The sequence below is a fragment of the Piliocolobus tephrosceles genome, chromosome 6, assembly GCF_002776525.5.
Source record: "Piliocolobus tephrosceles isolate RC106 chromosome 6, ASM277652v3, whole genome shotgun sequence".
NCBI classification, from domain to species: Eukaryota; Metazoa; Chordata; class Mammalia; order Primates; family Cercopithecidae; genus Piliocolobus; species Piliocolobus tephrosceles.
In genome coordinates, this window is record NC_045439.1 from 125,149,612 (window position 1) to 125,166,701 (window position 17,090).

The 17,090-nt window shown below is 43.2% G+C and overlaps 1 pseudogene; it reads left to right on the forward strand.

Annotated features, from left to right (window-relative positions):
• LOC111554795 overlaps positions 1-16,907 on the forward strand; it is a 41,923-nt pseudogene extending 25,016 nt beyond the window's left edge.
• Positions 16,908-17,090: the final 183 nt, after the last annotated feature.

Genomic DNA, 17,090 nt, shown 5'->3' on the forward strand with positions numbered 1-17,090 from the left:
CTGACCTCGTGATCTGCCCGTCTTGGCCTCCCAAAGTGCTGGGATTATAGGCTTGAGCCACTGTGCCCGGCCACTAGCTCTTTTAATAAAGCCTCAGAACATTTCTGAATGTTTACTGTGAGGCGAGTTACATCTGAAATAAATGTTTTTTCATCCTAGAAGAAGCAGATTTCAGGTCTACTTGGGGAAATTCCGAACATAATGGCACAGGAAAGCTGAACACGAAGGAATAGGAAAAGACGTGTCATTCAAATACTAACCAAAATAGGCCGGGTGCAGTGGCTCACATCTGTAATCCCAACACTTTGGGAGGCAGAGGTGGGAGGATCACCTGAGGTCAGGAATTCAAGACCAGCCTGGCCAACATGGCGAAACCCCATCTCTACTAAAAATACAAAAATTAGCAGGGTGTGGTGGCAGACGCCTGTAATCCCAGCTACTCCAGAGGCTGAGGCAGGAGAATCACCTGAACCTGGGAGGCAGAGGTTGCAGTGAGCAAAGATAGTGCCATTGCACTCCAGCCTGGGTGACAGAGTGAGACTTCATCTCATAAATAAAAATTAAAAAAAAAGAAAATTATTAAACACACACACACACACACACAAAGGAGTCACATGAAGCCTCTGGAAATGGTCCTAAGAGTAAGCAGGAAGTGAACAAATATCTACTTGAGAAAATGTACACAGGTTTGGTAAGAAAGGTGAGAGTTTGTGGTATTGAAACAAGACTGCTCTAGAGAAGAATATTTGATTCCTGACTGCTGCAGCCAAGAACACATGGCTCTCTCCTCTTCATTTCCAGCCAGTGCTGAACCCTGACTTCACATCAAAAATTCACTCAAAATAGACCAAAGACTTACATGTAAGAACAAAAAGTATAAAACTCTAGAAGAAAACATTTAGAAGGTAAATATTCATGACCTTGAATTTGGCAAAGAATTCTCAGATATGATACCAAGAGCATGAGCAACAAACGAAAATACAGGTAAATTGGACTTCATCAGAATGAAAACCTTTGTGCTTCAAAAGACACCATCAAGAAAGTGAAAGACAACTCATGTAATGGGAGAAATATTTGTAAATCATCTATATCTGATGAGTGACTTGTATCTAGAATATATAAGAAACTCTTATAAGTCAATAACAGAAAAACATATAACCCAGTTTTAAATGGGCAAAGGATCTGAATAGATATTCCTTCAAATAAGGTACAGAAATAGCAAACAAAACAAAACAAAACCACATGAAAAGATGCTTGACATCACTAGTCATTAGGAACAAGAGTGAGATACCACTTCATAGCAACTAGGATGGCTAGAATAAAAGAGTTAGAAGGCCGGGCACGGTGGCTCAAGCCTGTAATCCCAGCACTTTGGGAGGCCGAGACGGGTGGATCACGAGGTCAGAAGATCGAGACCATCCTGGCTAACATGGTGAAACCCCGTCTCTACTAAAAAATACAAAAAACTAGCCGGGCGACGTGGCGGGCGCCTGTAGTCCCAGCTACTCAGGAGGCTGAGGCAGGAGAATGGCGGGAACCCGGGAGGCGGAGCTTCCAGTGAGCTGAGATCGCGCCACTGCACTCCAGCCTGGGCGACAGAGTGAGACTCCGTCTCAAAAAAAAAAAAGAGTTAGAAAAGAACAAGTGTTGGTGAGGATGTGGAGAAATTAGAACCCTCTCCCACTGGTAGTGGGAATGCAAAATTATGCAGCTGCTTTGAAAAACAGTCTGGCAGTATCTCAAATGATTAAACAGAGTTAGGATATGACTCAGCAATTCCACTCCTAGGTATATACCCAAGAGAAATGAAAACACACACATGGAAACTTGGGCATAAACATTTATGGCAGCGTTATTCATATTAGCTAAAAGGATAAAACATCCCAAAGGTCCATCGACTGAAGAATGGATAAACAAGACATGGTATATCCATACAACAGAAAGCTATCTGGCCATAAAAAGAATGCAACACTGATCCATGCTACAACATGGATGAACCTTGAAAACAGTATGCAAAGGGAAAGAAACCAGCCACAAAAGACCACAGACTTAGCCGGGCGCGGTGGCTCAAGCCTGTAATCCCAGCACTTTGGGAGGCCGAGACGGGCGGATCACGAGGTCAGGAGATCGAGACCATCCTGGCTAACACGGTGAAACCCCGTCTCTACTAAAAATACAAAAACTAGCCGGGCGAGGTGGCGGGCGCCTGTAGTCTCAGCTACTGGGGAGGCTGAGGCAGGAGAATGGCGTAAACCCGGGAGGCAGAGCTTGCAGTGAGCTGAGATCTGGCCACTGCACTCCAGTCCGGGCGACAGAGCGAGACTCCGCCTCAAAAAAAAAAAAAAAAAAAGACCACAGACTTTATGATTTCATTGAAATGAATGTCCAGAATAGGGAAATCTATACAGACAGAAAGTAGATTAGTGTTTCTTTAAGGCTGAGGTGGGAGTAGGGGCAGAGGGATAGGAAAGTTACAGCTAAAGGGTATGGCGTTTCTCTTTCATGTGATAAAAACGTTCTAAAACTGGCTGTGGTGATGGTTGCACATATATGTAAATATATTTTAAAAACCATTTCTTAAAAAATTTTTTCTTTCCATCCACTTTGGGTTAATCTAAAAACCATTGTTTTGTACATTTCAAACATGTGAATTGCATGGTATATGAATTATACCTCAAAGCCGTTTTTACTTTTCTTAAAATTTTTATTTTAGGTTCAGGGATACATGAGTTTGTTACATTGGTAAACTCGTGTCATGGGGGTTCTTTTGTACAGATTATTTAGTAACCTAGGTACTAAGCCTAGTACCCAATAGTTATTTTTTCTGATCCTCTTCCTATTCCCATCCTCCACCCTCAAGTAGGCCCCAGTGTCTGTTGTTCTTCTCTTTGTGTCCATGTGTTCTCATCATTTAGCTCCTACTTATAAGTGAGAACATGTGGTATTTGGTTTTCTGTTCCTGTGTTACTTTGCCAAGGATGATGGCCTCCAGTTCCATCTGTGTTCTAGCAAAGGATATAATCTCATTCTTTTTTTTAATGGCTGCACAGTATTCCATGGTGTATATGTACCACATTTTCTTTTTCCAGTCTACCACTGATGGCATTTAGGTTGATTCCATGTCTTTGCTATTGTGAACAGTGCTGCAATGAATATATGCATGCTTGTGTCTTTATTGTAGAACAATTTATGTTCTTTTGGGTATATACCCAGTAATGGGATTGCTGGGTCAAATGGTTGTCCTGTTTTTAGCTCTTTGAGGAACAGCCACACTGCTTTCCACAATGGTTGAACTAACTTACACACTTAACAACAGTGTATAACCATTCCCTTTTCTCCACAACCTTGAAAGCATCTGTTATTTTTTGACTTTTTAATAATAACCATTCTGACTGATGTGAGATGGTATCTCATTATGGTTTTGATCTGCATTTCTCTAATGATCAGTGATATTAAGCATTTTTTCATATGCTTTTTGGCTACATGTCTTCTTTTGAAATGTGTCTGTTCATGTCCTTTTCCCACTTTTTAATGGGGCTGTTTGTTTTTTTCTTGTATATTTAAGATCTTTGTAGATGGTGGGTATTAGACTTTTGTCAGATGCACAGTTTGCAAATATTTTCTCCAATTATGTAGGTTGTCTGTCTACTCTTTTGATAGTTTCTTTTACTGTGCAGAAGCTTTTACCTTTGTTTGTTTGTTTGTTTGTTTTGAGACAGAGTCACGCTCTGTCACCCAGGCAGGAGTGTAGTGTCACAATCACGGCTCACTGCAACCTCCGCCTCCTGGGTTCAAGCAATTCTCCTGCCTCAGCCTCCCAAGTAGCTGGGACTACAGGTGCCTGCCACCACACCTGGCTAATTTTTTTGTATTTTTAGTAGAGACGGGGTTTCACCATGTTGGCCAGGCTGGCCTCAAACTCCTGACCTCAGGTGATCTGCCCACTTTGGCCTCCCAAAGTGCTGGGATTACAGGCATGAGCCTCCACACCTGGCCTGCCGTTACTTTTAATTAGATCCGTTTGTCAGTTTTTTCAATTTTTTTTAAAAAAAGAGATAGGGTCTTGCTATGTTGGCCAGGTTGGTCTTGAACTCCTGGCCTCAAATTATCCTCCTACCTTGGCCTCCCAAAGTGCTGGGACTACAGGCATGAGCCAGCAGGCCCAGCCTCTGTCAGTTTTTGCTGTGATTGCTATTGGTATCTTTGTCATGAAATCTTTGTCCATTCCTATGTCCAGAATGGTATTGCCTAGTTGTCTTCTAGTGTTTTTATAGTTTTGGGTTTTACATTTAAGTCTTTAATCCATCTTGAGTTAATTTTTGTATATGCTGTAAGGAAGGGATCCAGTTTCAGTCTTTAGCATATGACTAGTCAGTCAGTTATCCCAGCACCATTTATTAAATAGGGAATCCTTTCCCCATTGCTTGTTTTTATCAGGTTTGTTGAAGATCAGATGCTTCTAGGTGTGTGGCCTTATTTCTGAGCTCTCTATTCTGTTCCATTGGTCTGTGTGTCTGTTTTTATATCAGTACCATGCTGTTTTGGTTACCATAGCCCTGTAAGTATACTTTGAAATTGGGGAACATAATGCTTCCAGCTTTGTTTTTTTTGTTTATTTGTTTTGTTTTTTGCTTAGAATTGCCTTGGATGCTTGGGCTCTTTTTTGGTTCCATATGAATTTTAAAATAATTTTTTCTTGTTCTGTGAAAAATGTCATTGTCAGTTTTATAGGAATAGCATTGAATCTGTAAATTGCTTTGCGCAGTATGGCCATTTTAATGATATTGATTTTTCCTGTACACGAGCATGGAATGTTTTTCCATTGTTTATGTCATCTCTGATTTCCTTGAACAGTGTTTTGTAATTGTCATCGTAGATATCTTTCACCTTCCTGGTTAACTGTATTACTAGCTATTTTATTCTTTTCGTGGCAGTTGTGAATGGGATTGCATTCCTGATTTGGCTCTTGGTTTTGCTGTTGTTGATGTATAGGAGTGTAGTAATTTTTACACATTGAGTTTGTATCCTGAGACTTTGCTGAAGTTGTTTATTAGCTGAAGGAGCTTTTGGGCCAAGACTGTGGGGTTTTCTAGATATAGAATAATGTCATCTGCAAACAAAGATACTTTGACTTCCTCCCTTCTTATTTGAATGCCCTTTATTTCTTTCACTTATCTGATTGCTCTGGTCAGGACTTCCAATACTGTGTTGAATAGGAGTGGTGAGAGAGGGCATTCTTGTCTTGTGCTGGTTTCCAAGGAGAATGCTTCCTGCTTTTGCCAATTCAGCATGATACTGGCTGAGGGTTTGTCATATGTGGCTCTTATTATTTTGAGTTATGTTCCTTCAATATCTAGTTCATTGAGAGTTTTTAGCATGAAGGGCTGTTGAATTTTATCAAAAGCCTTTTCTGCATCTATTGAGATAATCGTGATTTTTGTCTTTAGTTCTGTTTATGTGATTATTCACAATTATTCATTTATATCAATAAATCTGTATGTCGACCCAATCTTGCATCCCAGGGATAAAGCCTACTTCATTGTGATGGATTATCTTTCTGGTTTGCTGCTGGATTCAATTTGCAAGTATTTTGTTGAGGATTTTTGCATCAATGTTCATCAAGGATATTCGCCTGAAGTTTTCTTTTATTGTTGTGTCTCTGCTAGGTTTTGGTATCAGGATGATGCTGGTCTTATAAAATGAGTTGGAGAGTGTAGGGAAAGGATAGGTTAGCCTGTTACTGTGTTATTATAGATAGAAGTAGGTTTAAGAGACTCCATTCGGCTCTCTATTTGAGATGCTGTTAATCTGTGACTCTACCCCCAATCTTGTCCTCCTAAAGCAACTCCTGTGATTGCCTGAGCCATAAGCATAGCTTTATGCATAGCTCCTCCAATTCCATCGCAGGCTTTAACGTACTCTGAGATTACATCTGATCCTGCGGGAACCTTTCCTTTTAATGGCTTAATGGCTGATTGACAATCCGGATTGGCGTTTTCATATGCCATTAACTCCACTATGACCTTACGGGCATTCTCGTCGGTAATTGACTTTTGAGCAGCATCTTGAAGTCTTGCTATGAAATCTGGGTAGGGCTCTTTACAGCCTTGTCTTACTGTATTAAAGGAAGGGCAGGCAGTTCCTGGGTCTTGGATTTTTTTCCCAGGCCCTGAGGCAGATAGCCCTGATTTGCTCAATGGCCTCATTTGGCATTATTGCTTGTTGGTCAACAGTGCTCCAATTTTGACCTATTCCTAATAGTTGATCTGCATCTATGTTAATTGGAGGATTGGCAGTCCTATTTCTTCGGACCTGCACTTGTGCCCCATCAATCCACCAAGTCTTAAATTGTAAAAATTGAGAGGGTGAGAGTGAGGATTTTGCCAGAATCTCCCAATCATAAGGAATGAGTCTATGTCCATGAGCAATGGAATCTAATAATGTTCTCATGTAAGGAGAGTTGGGTCCATACTGTTTTACTCCTTCTTTCATTTCTTTCAGCATTTTTATAGAAAAGGACTGATATCTGGCTTCAGCCACGGGAGGCTCTCCCTCTTGAGCCCCTTCTCTAGGTGGTCTTGCTTCTAATATTACTGGGAATTGCCACGCCTCAATATCTCCCTGTTTTCTTGCCTCATCAATAATTTTATGTATTGCACTACCCTGTGTACTGGGCGGTGCTGTAGGATTAAGTCTCATGGTGGGCGGCTGAGGATATGGCGCCCTGCCCTGTGGCACTGGAAATGTTCCTGGCTGTCCACACAGATTTTCTGGGGGCTGCCGATACTGCAGTTCAGCTGGCGGCCCGTATTGATAGGCTACTGGCTGCTGGATCTTACTTTCTACGTGCTGATATTGTGGATACTGTACTTGGATTGGCATTGCCATGACAGAGACTCTGTCTTTCTCTATTTGATCTTCTTTTGGAGTTTGTACTTGTTTAACCTGCATTTGAGGTTCTAAGGTTGCAGGCATCTGAGCTGTTGTAAGAGGTGTTGGCCATCGTGGTTTAAACTCTGATGGCTCTGCTAATTCTGGATCTTTTTCCTCTAATTTTAACGTTTCAGGATATATTACCTCCTGTAATTGATTGTTGTCAACATTTTGCGTTGACCGAGCCATTACCGGCTCTGCTACACATTCACAGTGTGAACTTTCTTTTCCTTTCCGGGATTCTATCCCTGCCTCTTTTTCACAATCTACTGCACAGCTTTTAGGGACATCAGAAATTGAAATGTTATCTTCTTCTGTTTGCAACGGTTCTAAAGCTACTTTAACAATGACCCAATCATTCCATACTGTAAGTGGGATGATTTTACCTTCCCTACTTGCTTGTTTTAATTCTTTGCCAATTTTTTCCCAGTCTTTTAGATCTAAAGTTCCCTGTTCTGGAAACCATGGACAAAACTGTTCTATTGTTTCAAAGAGCGTATTTAGATTTTTGGTAGACACTTTAACTCCCCCTCTTTTTAAGAGAATTTTTATAAAGCTGCGATAAGAGGCATATTTACTTTTAGTTTGCCCCATTGTTTCCCTAGGTTCTTCCGAGCGCACAAGCTTACCGCAGGGCTGACTGTAGAGTACTCGGGAGTCTCTCGTCGACTTGTCCTCAATGACCACGCTCCAGCGTACCTTCACCTTAGCAAAAAGCTCCCACGTTGGACGCCAGATGAAGGGGTGGCCTGCCCCTCCACACCTGTGGGTGCTTCTCGCTAGGTGGAAACGAGAGACTTGAGAAAAGAAATAAAGACACAGAGACAAAGTATAGAGAAAGAAAAGCGGGGCCCCAGGGGACCAGTGCTGTGCTTTCAGAGGACCCACACTGGCACTGGCCTCTGAGTTCCCTCGGTATTTATTACCAAAAAGATAAGGGAGTAAATAAGCAGTAAGGCATACAGATACACGGAGCTGTTGCATTTTCCCAGGATCGGGCAGGAGACAGATGTTTTTCTTTTACTGAGATTTAAAGGAATGGTACTGACCTTCAACCACAAGCAGGCTTTAAACATTTGCCTAACAAAGCACATTCCTTACAGCCCAAAATCCTTTCAACCTTAATTAGCACAGCAATGTTTCTAGCAAGGACAAGATTGGGGGTAGAGTCACAGATTAACAGCATCTCAAATAGAGAGCCGAATGGAGTCTCTTAAACCTACTTCTATCTATAATAACACAGTAACAGGCTAACCTATCCTTTCCCTACAGGAGAGGAGTCTCCCCTCAATTTTTTGGGATAGTTTCAGTAGGAGTGATACTAGTTCTTCTTTGTATATCTAGTAGAATTTGGCTGTGAATGCATCTAGTTCGGTGCCTTTTTTGTTAGGTAGACTATTTATTACTGACTCAATTTTGGAGATTGTTATTGGTTTGTTCAGGGAATCAATTTCTTCTTGGCTCAGTCTTGCAAGGGTATATGTATCCAGGAATTTATCCACGTCTTCTAGGTTTTCTAGTTTGTGTGCGTAGAGGTGTTCACAGTAGTCTCAGACGGTTATTTGTATTTCTGTGGGATCAGTGATAGCATCTCTTGTTGTTTCTGATTTTGTTTATTTGGATCTTCTCTCTTTATTGTCTAGCTAGTGGCCTATTTATGTTATTATTAGTATTATTTTAAAAAAACCTAACTCTTGCATTTGTTGATCTTTTGAATGGGTTTTTTCATATCTCAGTCTCCAGCTCAGCTTTGATTTTGGTTATTTCTTGTCTTCTGCTAGCTTTGGGGTTGGTTTGCTCTCGCTTTTCCAGTTCTTTTTGTTGTAATGTTAGGTTGCCAATTTGAGATCTTTCTAACTTTTACTTGGGGAGTGCAGTGCTATAAATTTTCCTCTTAACACTGCCTTAGCTGTGTCCGAGAGATTCTGGTATGTCATATCTTTGTTCTTATTAGTTTCAAAGAACTTGATTTCTGCTGTGATTTTGTTACTTACACAAAAGCCACTGAGGACTTTTAATTTCCACATAATTGCATGGTTTTAGGTGATTTTTTAAAAACTCTTGAGTTCTATTTTTATTGCTGTGTGGTCTGAGAGTGTGTTTAGTATGATTTTCGTTCTTTCACATTTGCTGAGAATTGTTTTATGTTCAATTGTGTGATCAATTTTAGAGTATGTGCCATGTGGTGATGAGAACAAGGTGTATTCTGTTGTTTTTGCATGGAGAGTTCTGTAGCAGTCAATCAGATCCATTTGGTTCAATGTTGTGTTCAGGTACTGAATATCTTTGTTAACTTTGTGCCTCGAAATTGGTCTAATACTGTCAGTGGCATGTTGAAGTCTCCCACTACTATTGTGTGGGAGTCTAAGTTGCTTTGTAGGTCTCTAAGACCTTGCTTTATGAATCTGTGTGCTCCTGTGTTGGGTGGATATATATTTAGGATAGTTAGGTCTTCTTGTTGGAAGTGAACCCTTTATTGATTGATATGGTTTGGTTCTGAGTCCCCACCCAAATCCATCTTGAATTGTAGTTCTCATAATCCCCACGTTTCATGGGAGGAACCCGGTGGGAGGTAATGGAATCTTGGGGGTGGTTTCCCCCATGCTGTTCTCATGATAATGAGTTCTCATTAGATCTGATGGTTTTATAAGCATCTGGCATTTCCCCTGCTGGGACTCATTCTGTCCCCTGCCACTTTGTGAAGAGGTGCCTTCTGCCATGATTGTAAGTTTCCTGAGGCCTCCCCAGCAATGATGCAGAACTGTGAGTCAATTAAATCTCTTTTCTTTTTTTTTTTTTGAGACGGAGTCTCGCTCTGTCACCCAGACCGGAGTGTAGTGGCTGGATCCTGGCTCACCGCAAGCTCCGCCTCCCGGGTTCACGCCATTCTCCTGCCTCAGCCTCCCGAGTAGCTGGGACTACAGGCGCCCGCCACCTCGCCTGGCTAGTTTTTTGTATTTTTTAGTAGAGACGGGGTTTCTCCATGTTAGCCAGGATGGTCTCAATCTCCTGACCTTGTGATCCGCCAGTCTCGGCCTCCCAAAGTGCTGGGATTACAGGCTTGAGCCACCGCACCCGGCCTAAACCTCTTTTCTTTATAAATTACCCAGTCTCAGCTATTTCTTCATAGCAGCATGAGAATGGACTAATACACTGATGTAATGCCCTTCTGTGTCTCTTTTTTGATCTTTGTTGGTTTAAAGTCTGTTTTGTCTGAAATTAGACAGACTGCTTTTTTCTTATTTCCATTTGCTTGGTAGATTTTTCTTCATTCCTTTATTTTGAGCCTATGGGTGTCACTGTGTGTGAGATGGGTCTCTTGAAGAGAGCCTACCATTGGGTCTTGCTATTTTGCCCAGCTTGTCACTCTGCCTTTTTAAATGGGGCATTTAGCTCATTTGCATGCAAGGTTAATATTGATATGTGTGGATTTGATCCTGTCATTGTGTTGTAAGCTGGCTATTATGCCAGCTTGTTTGTGTGGTTTGCTTTATAGTGTCACTGGTCTGTGTATGTAAGTGTGTTTTTGGATTGGCTGGTAGTGGTTTTTCCTTTTCATATTTAGTGCTCCTTTCAAGATCTCTTGTAAGGCAGGTCTGGTGGTAATAAACTCCCTTAGCATTTGCTTATCTGAAAAGGATCTTATTTCTCCTTCACTGAGGAGGCTTTGTTTGACTGGATATGAAATTCTTGGTTTAAGATTTTTTTTAAGGGTGTTGTATATAGGTCCCCAATCTCTTCTGGCTTATAGGGGTCTGCTGTTAGCCTGATGGGGTTCCCTTTGTAGATGACCTGTCCTTTCTTTCTAGCTGCCTTTAACATCCTTTCTTTCATTTGGACCTTAGAAAATCTGACAATTATGTGTCTTGGGGATAGTATTTTTGTGTAGAATCTTGCAAGGATTCTCTGTATTTCCTGAATTTGACTGTTGGCCTCTCTAGCAAGATTGGAAAAGTTTTCATGGACAGTATCCTGAAATATGTTTTCCAAGTTGTTTGCTTTATTCCTGCCCTTTTCAAGGGTACCCGTGAGTCATACGTTTGGTCTGTTTGCATAATCCCATATTTCTCAGAGGTTTTGTTCATTCATTTTCATTCTTTTTTCTTGATTTTTGTCTGACTGTCTTATTTCAGAAAGCCAGTCTTCAAGTTCTGAGATTCTTTCCTCAGCATGATCTGCTGTTAATACTTGTGATTGCATTGTGAAATTCTTTTAGTGTGTTTTTCAGCTCTATCAGATCAGTTAAGTTCTTTTTTATACTGGCTATTTTGTCTGTCAGCTCCCGTAGTGTTTTATTGTGATTCTTAGTTTCTTGGATTGAGTTTTGCTGTTTTCCTGAATCTTGATGATCTTCATTCCTATCCACATTCTGAATTCTATTTCTTGTCATTTCAGCCAACTCAGCCTGGTTAAAAACCCTTGTTTGAGAACTAGTGCGATCATTTGGAGGACATAAGACACTCTGACCATTTGAGTTGCCAGAGTTCTTGCGTTGGTTATTTCTTATCTCTGCATGTGGGTGTTCCCTTACCTGTGGTGTAGAATGAGTACAGAAAATTGACTTCTTTTCTGGATATTTTCACGGGTCTGAGGCTTTGTGCAGGGTTATTATTTGTTGCTGACTTATCTTTGGTTTCACAGAAGGGTAGGTTAGTGAGGTATTTTTGGTGTTGAAGCTTTGGGGTGTGATCCGGTAGGTGGCACTTAGACGTAGTGGTCAGTTGGTAGGCTCTTGCTCAGTCCTGTGGCTCCCCTATATTTCCTCACAGTTGCAGCCATGCTCTGTGAGATCCCTCTCAATGCTCTGAAAATGTGCCCTCCTCTCCCACTCGAGTGCTGCCTTTAGATTGTGGCTTGACACTCCCAGACTTCCCACTGCAGCTCTAGGGTGTTCTTAGGGTTTATGTTTCCTCCCTAACTTGGAGATGTCAGAGGAATGAGCTTTAGCAGTGGTTGTGGCTGAAAGTCTTTCCCTTATCTCCTGGGGGCCCTACCCCAGAGAGATAGAGGTCAGCAATCCCTTAGTGCAATCAGCCCTGAATGGGGCTGTGGGCCCAAGCTGAGGGTTCCCTGCTGGGTGATAAGTGGAGAGGGGGAGGTGAGGGGTAGGTGGGACCCATGGGAGACGGACTGGCCTTCTCTCCTTGGGTAGACTGCTGCTTGTTGGAAGTGTGGATAAGGTACTTAAGGTCTTTGCTCCTTCATTAGTCTTAGGGTAGCAAGGGCAGTTCCACTGCAGAGACAGTGGTAGAGGGGCTTTCATTTGCCCCTGAGGGCTTCACTTCTGAGGAATGTGGAGCCACTGTTACTGGGAGTGTTCAGCCAGTGGGGTGGGGCAGCTGAACTGCTGGCATAAGCTTGGAGCTCTGCTTGGGGATCGGGGGTCAAGGGCTTGCTTGGAAGAGAGACTGGTCTCCTCTTCATATGGTTACTGTGGTGTGTAGCTTGGGTATAGGCCTCAGGCTCTTTGTTTCTTCCCCAGACCAAGGGCAGCAGGGATGGAACTGCTGATGTGGTAGTGGCAGAGCAGCAGTTGGATGCCTCTGGGGATCTCTCTCCAGGGAAAACTCTGGGCCACTTCCGATGGGTATAATCAACTGTGGGTGGGACAACTGTTCTGCAGTCATGAGCTGGGGCCTTGCCTAGTGAAGAGTGGGGGCCAGGGGTTCCCAGGGAAGAGGGGCTGGACTCCTCTCTGTACTGTGGCTGTGGCATGCTGGAGGTGCCAGTGTAGTGACTAGGCCCCTTGTTCCTTCCCCAGACCAAGGGCTGTTAGGGTTGTACCACTTCAACTGCAGTAGTGGAGGGGTTGTGGGTTGACTCTGGGATTTCCTCCTTGGAGAAATGCTGGGCTGCCTCTGTGATTGAAGTGGTCAGGTGCAAGTAGGTTGGTTGTGCTGGAGTCCCAGGTTGGGTGGCCCTGCTCAGTGAGGAGAAGTGAGGACTGGGACCTGGGTGGAGAACAGTCCAGCCACTTTTCTGCAAGGTGGGTGCTCTGTTGTGGGGGTTTGGACCAGCCTCTGGTCCCCACAGACTCTCCTGGGCCTGGAGACAGTAAGGATAAAGGCTGCAAGACAGAAAAGATGGCAACCCGCCCTTCCCACTGAAAGCTCTGTCTCAGGGAGTTTCAGAGCTGCTACTGGCATGATAGCCCCAGTGGGGGGTGGCTGGAAACCCCGGCCAGGAGGACCCACCCAGTGAGGAGTTATGGGATTGAGACTCACATAGCAAACAGTCTAGCCGCTTTTCTGTTGGGCTGCTGTAATATGCTTGGGGCCCATTCCAGTCCCTAGTCACCTCATAGTTTTTAATATCTGAACAACAAAGATGGTGGCCCATGGCTCCCTCTGAGAGCTCTGTCCCATGGGGCTTTGGAATTGCTGCCAGCTGGCAAACACCTGAGGGGGTGGATGGAGACCTCGGTCAGGAGGTTCTGCCAGTGAAGAGAAATGGGATCCAGGACCCGCATGAAAAAGCAGCCTGGCCATCTCTCCGTAGAGCTGCTGTGCTGTGCCAGGGGACTGCTCCAGTCCCTACTCATCTTGGACTTCCCAGAGCCAGATGGCAACAACAGCTAAGGCTGTGAGACAGCAAATATGGTGGCCTGCCACTCCCTCTGGTAGCTCCATCTCAGGAAGATGTAATGCTGCTACTGTGGCTGGCTGGAGTTCCAAGTCAGTGGGTCTTCTCCTGTGACGTGCCATGGATAGGGCCTGCACACCATTGCTGCTCAGTCCCCTAGATTCAGCCCCTTTCCTAGAGACATGCACAGGGGTCTAGCCTTCTTTTTTTTTTTTAGACGAAGTCTCACTCTTGTCCCCCAAGCTGGAGTGCAATGGCACAATCTTGGCTCACTGAAACCTCTGCCTCCCGGGTTCAAGTGATTCTCCTGCCTCGGCCTCCAGAGTAGCTGGGATTATAGGCGCCTGCTACCACGCCCGGCTAATTTTTGTATTTTTAGTAGAGATGAGGTTTCACCATATTGGCCAGGCTGGCCTCGAACTCCCGACCTCAGGTGGTCTGCCCGCCTCGGCCTCCCAAAGTGCTGGGATTACAGACGTGAGCCACTGTATCTGGCCGGGTCTAGCCTTCTTGGACAGAGTTGCAGCTGCTTTTGTTTGGGAAGCCGAGATATCTGAAGCTCCTGGGGCTCCATGTGTGCCTGAGTGGCTGCTGTGCTGGGACTCCACGTAGCTCTGAGTGTCAGACCACAGGCCCTGGTGGAGTGAGTTCACAAGAGGATCTCCTGACCTAAGGTTTGCAAAGATCTTTGAGGGAAGCATGAGTCCCAGGATTGCTCACTCACTTACCACTTCCCTGGGTGGGGGCAGCTCCCCTGGCTCCATGTTGCTCCCAGGTGGACAGTTGTCCTGCCTTCCTTTTCTCCATCCTCCCTGGGTCGAGTTGTTTTCTTGACGAGTCCTCACGCATGTACCTGGATGTTTCAGTTGAAGATGCTGTATTTACTTGCCCCTTCTTTTCTCCTAGTGGGAGCAACATGAACTAGCTGCTTATAGTCAGCCATCTTGGCTAGCCCCACTTCAAAGCTATTTTTAAAAAAATAAATCAGAAATAACGTTACTTATTTATCTACATTAATGATATGCCAAAATGATACAATCACGAATGTTCTGCACCTAGCAACATAGCCTCTAAATACAAAAAGCAAAAATGAACAGAACTTGAGGGAGAAATTTATAATCCAAAGTCATTGGAAGATTTTAATATTTTTCTTTTTTCTTTTTGAGACGGAGTCTTGCTCTGTCGCCCGGGCTGGAGTGCAGTGGCCGGATCTGGGCTCACTGCAAGCTCTGCCTCCCGTGTTTTCGCCATTCTCCTGCCTCAGACTCCCGAGTAGCTGGGACTACAGGCGCCCGCCACCTCGCCCGGCTAGTTTTTTGTATTTTTTTTAGTAGAGACGGGGTTTCACCGTGTTAGCCAGGATGGTCTCGATCTCCTGACCTCGTGATCCGCCCGTCTCAGCCTCCCAAAGTGCTGGGATTACAGGCTTGAGCCACCGCGCCCGGCCCATTTTAATATTTTTCTATCTGAAATGGACTTGTTAAAAATTTGGTAGTGTAGAACATTTCATCTTTCAATTAAGAAGATATACCTTTACCTATTTTATATGTATAATTGCATATACCTATATCAGAACTGAGTAGAGAGACCATGTATTAAACCACAAATTTCAGAATTAATATCACAAGACCCTCTTCTCATGTTGCTATTCTGTCAGAGGCAAGTGTACTGTTTGCTTACTCTTTTTAGTAAATCCAAGTGTTTTTTTTCAAGTTTGGCTGCTCTACTAGAATCTCCTCTCCCTTTTGCAATAGGTTGGGTTCCAAGGCCATGGTGTTTCTATCCAGGAGCACCTGCAGCTATTTTCTCCTAAGGTCCTACAGAAGGGGTCCCCAACGCCTGGGCCACAGACTGGTACTGTAGAACCAGGCTACACAGCAGGAGGTTAGTGGTGGGTAAGCAAGTGAAGCTTCATCTGTATTGACAGCCATTCCACATCACCTCCATTACTGCCTGAGTTCTGCCTTCTGTCAGATCAGTGGCGGCATTAGATTATCACAGGAGCTGGAACACTATTGCGAATGCTGTGCAGGCAAGGGATCTAGGTTGCATGCACCTTGCGAGAATCTAATGCCTGATGATCTGAGGTGGAACAGTTTCATCCTGAAACTATCCTGCCATTTCCCTCCCTTTACCCCAGTCTGTGGAAAAATTGTCTTCCACAAAACCAGTCCCTGGTACCAAAAACATTGGAGGCTGCTGTCCTACAGTTCCCTGGACTTCGTAGTCTTCACAACTCCTCTCCTACTCAATTACTTACTAGTGATAAGGGTAAATTTTTATTCCTTCCAGAGGAGTCTACTGCAGCAGATATAAATTAAATTTTTTTCAATAGGTCATCATTGATTACTAATGGATTATCCTGTTATTATATCCCTACAGAGAATTTTTGACTAGTAAAAATTTATCTTCATTTTCACTTTGTTCTTTTTTCTATCTCTTCCAATCTCAGAAATTCCCCATCTTCACTCTGGGAGAGGGGTTAATTTGATCTTTTGGTAATATTTTAATTCAAACTCATCTTCTTGATCTTTCTCACTTTTCTATAGCTATTCTTTTTGTTACCTGCTGGTCATTCCCCTCCAATAAGAAACAGTAAACTTTTTAGAGCAGTTATTCAAACTATTCTGAGGGGTCCTTGTGAGTTATACAGGGACTTTTTCATGTCCCACCTATGAGGAAGAAAAAAAATTGAAAGAGGCTCCTATTTCTGTTATTTTGCACAGAGGGACGCCGTTTCCTTTTATCTGAGGAAAGACATGGCTTCTCAAAAATCTGAAAAATGCTGCCTTTTTAAAAAACTATAACCCTGACAAAATTTTAGGATTCCGTAATTAATCATGTAGAAAATTACCAGCAAATAACTCTTAGATTTACATAGAAATTAAAATCTAAAGAATGGTATACATTTGGTTCCAAAAAATCATAGAAAGAACTTTTATTTTTAAAAAACAAATTCATGGCTATTGGCCTTGGATCATACTTTATGAATCACTGTCTTAGAAGACAAAAGCAAAATTCTGAGGTGACAGCTAAGAAGAAAGGGAACCAGTTGTTTAGACAACTGAAGTCTTGTAATTTAGGTGGCACAATGTCTAAAGATACCCTCCTTTTATGTATTTAAGGAATAATATTTTTCATTCTTCTCATAGCTGGAGACCAAACTCCTTTTAAAATGGGTCTCTCACTGTATATCGATAACTCTCATCATAGAGACCCTTCTTAAAAGGAGTTTAGTTTCCAACTATGAGAACAAATGCCCGGGGTCTGTGGATGAGGGAGGCATAGGGAAGAAGCTCTATGTGTACCCTCCTCCCTGGGATAGCACAGTGAGAGCACACTTGGATATGAAGGGCAGGCAGCCAAGGAAAGCAGCCAGTGAGATTCCTTGAGCAACAGTGATCCCAAATAATTGTTCTTAAACAGTAGGCTGCCTTGCCCAAGGTTCACAGGAGAAGCTTGTTATACGTGCAGATTCTAGATCCCAACCCACAGAAAATTTGATCCAATAGGTCTATAGCTTGGCCTCAAAGTCTGGTGATTCTGACTGAGACAGGAGGTCTCTGAACCTCACT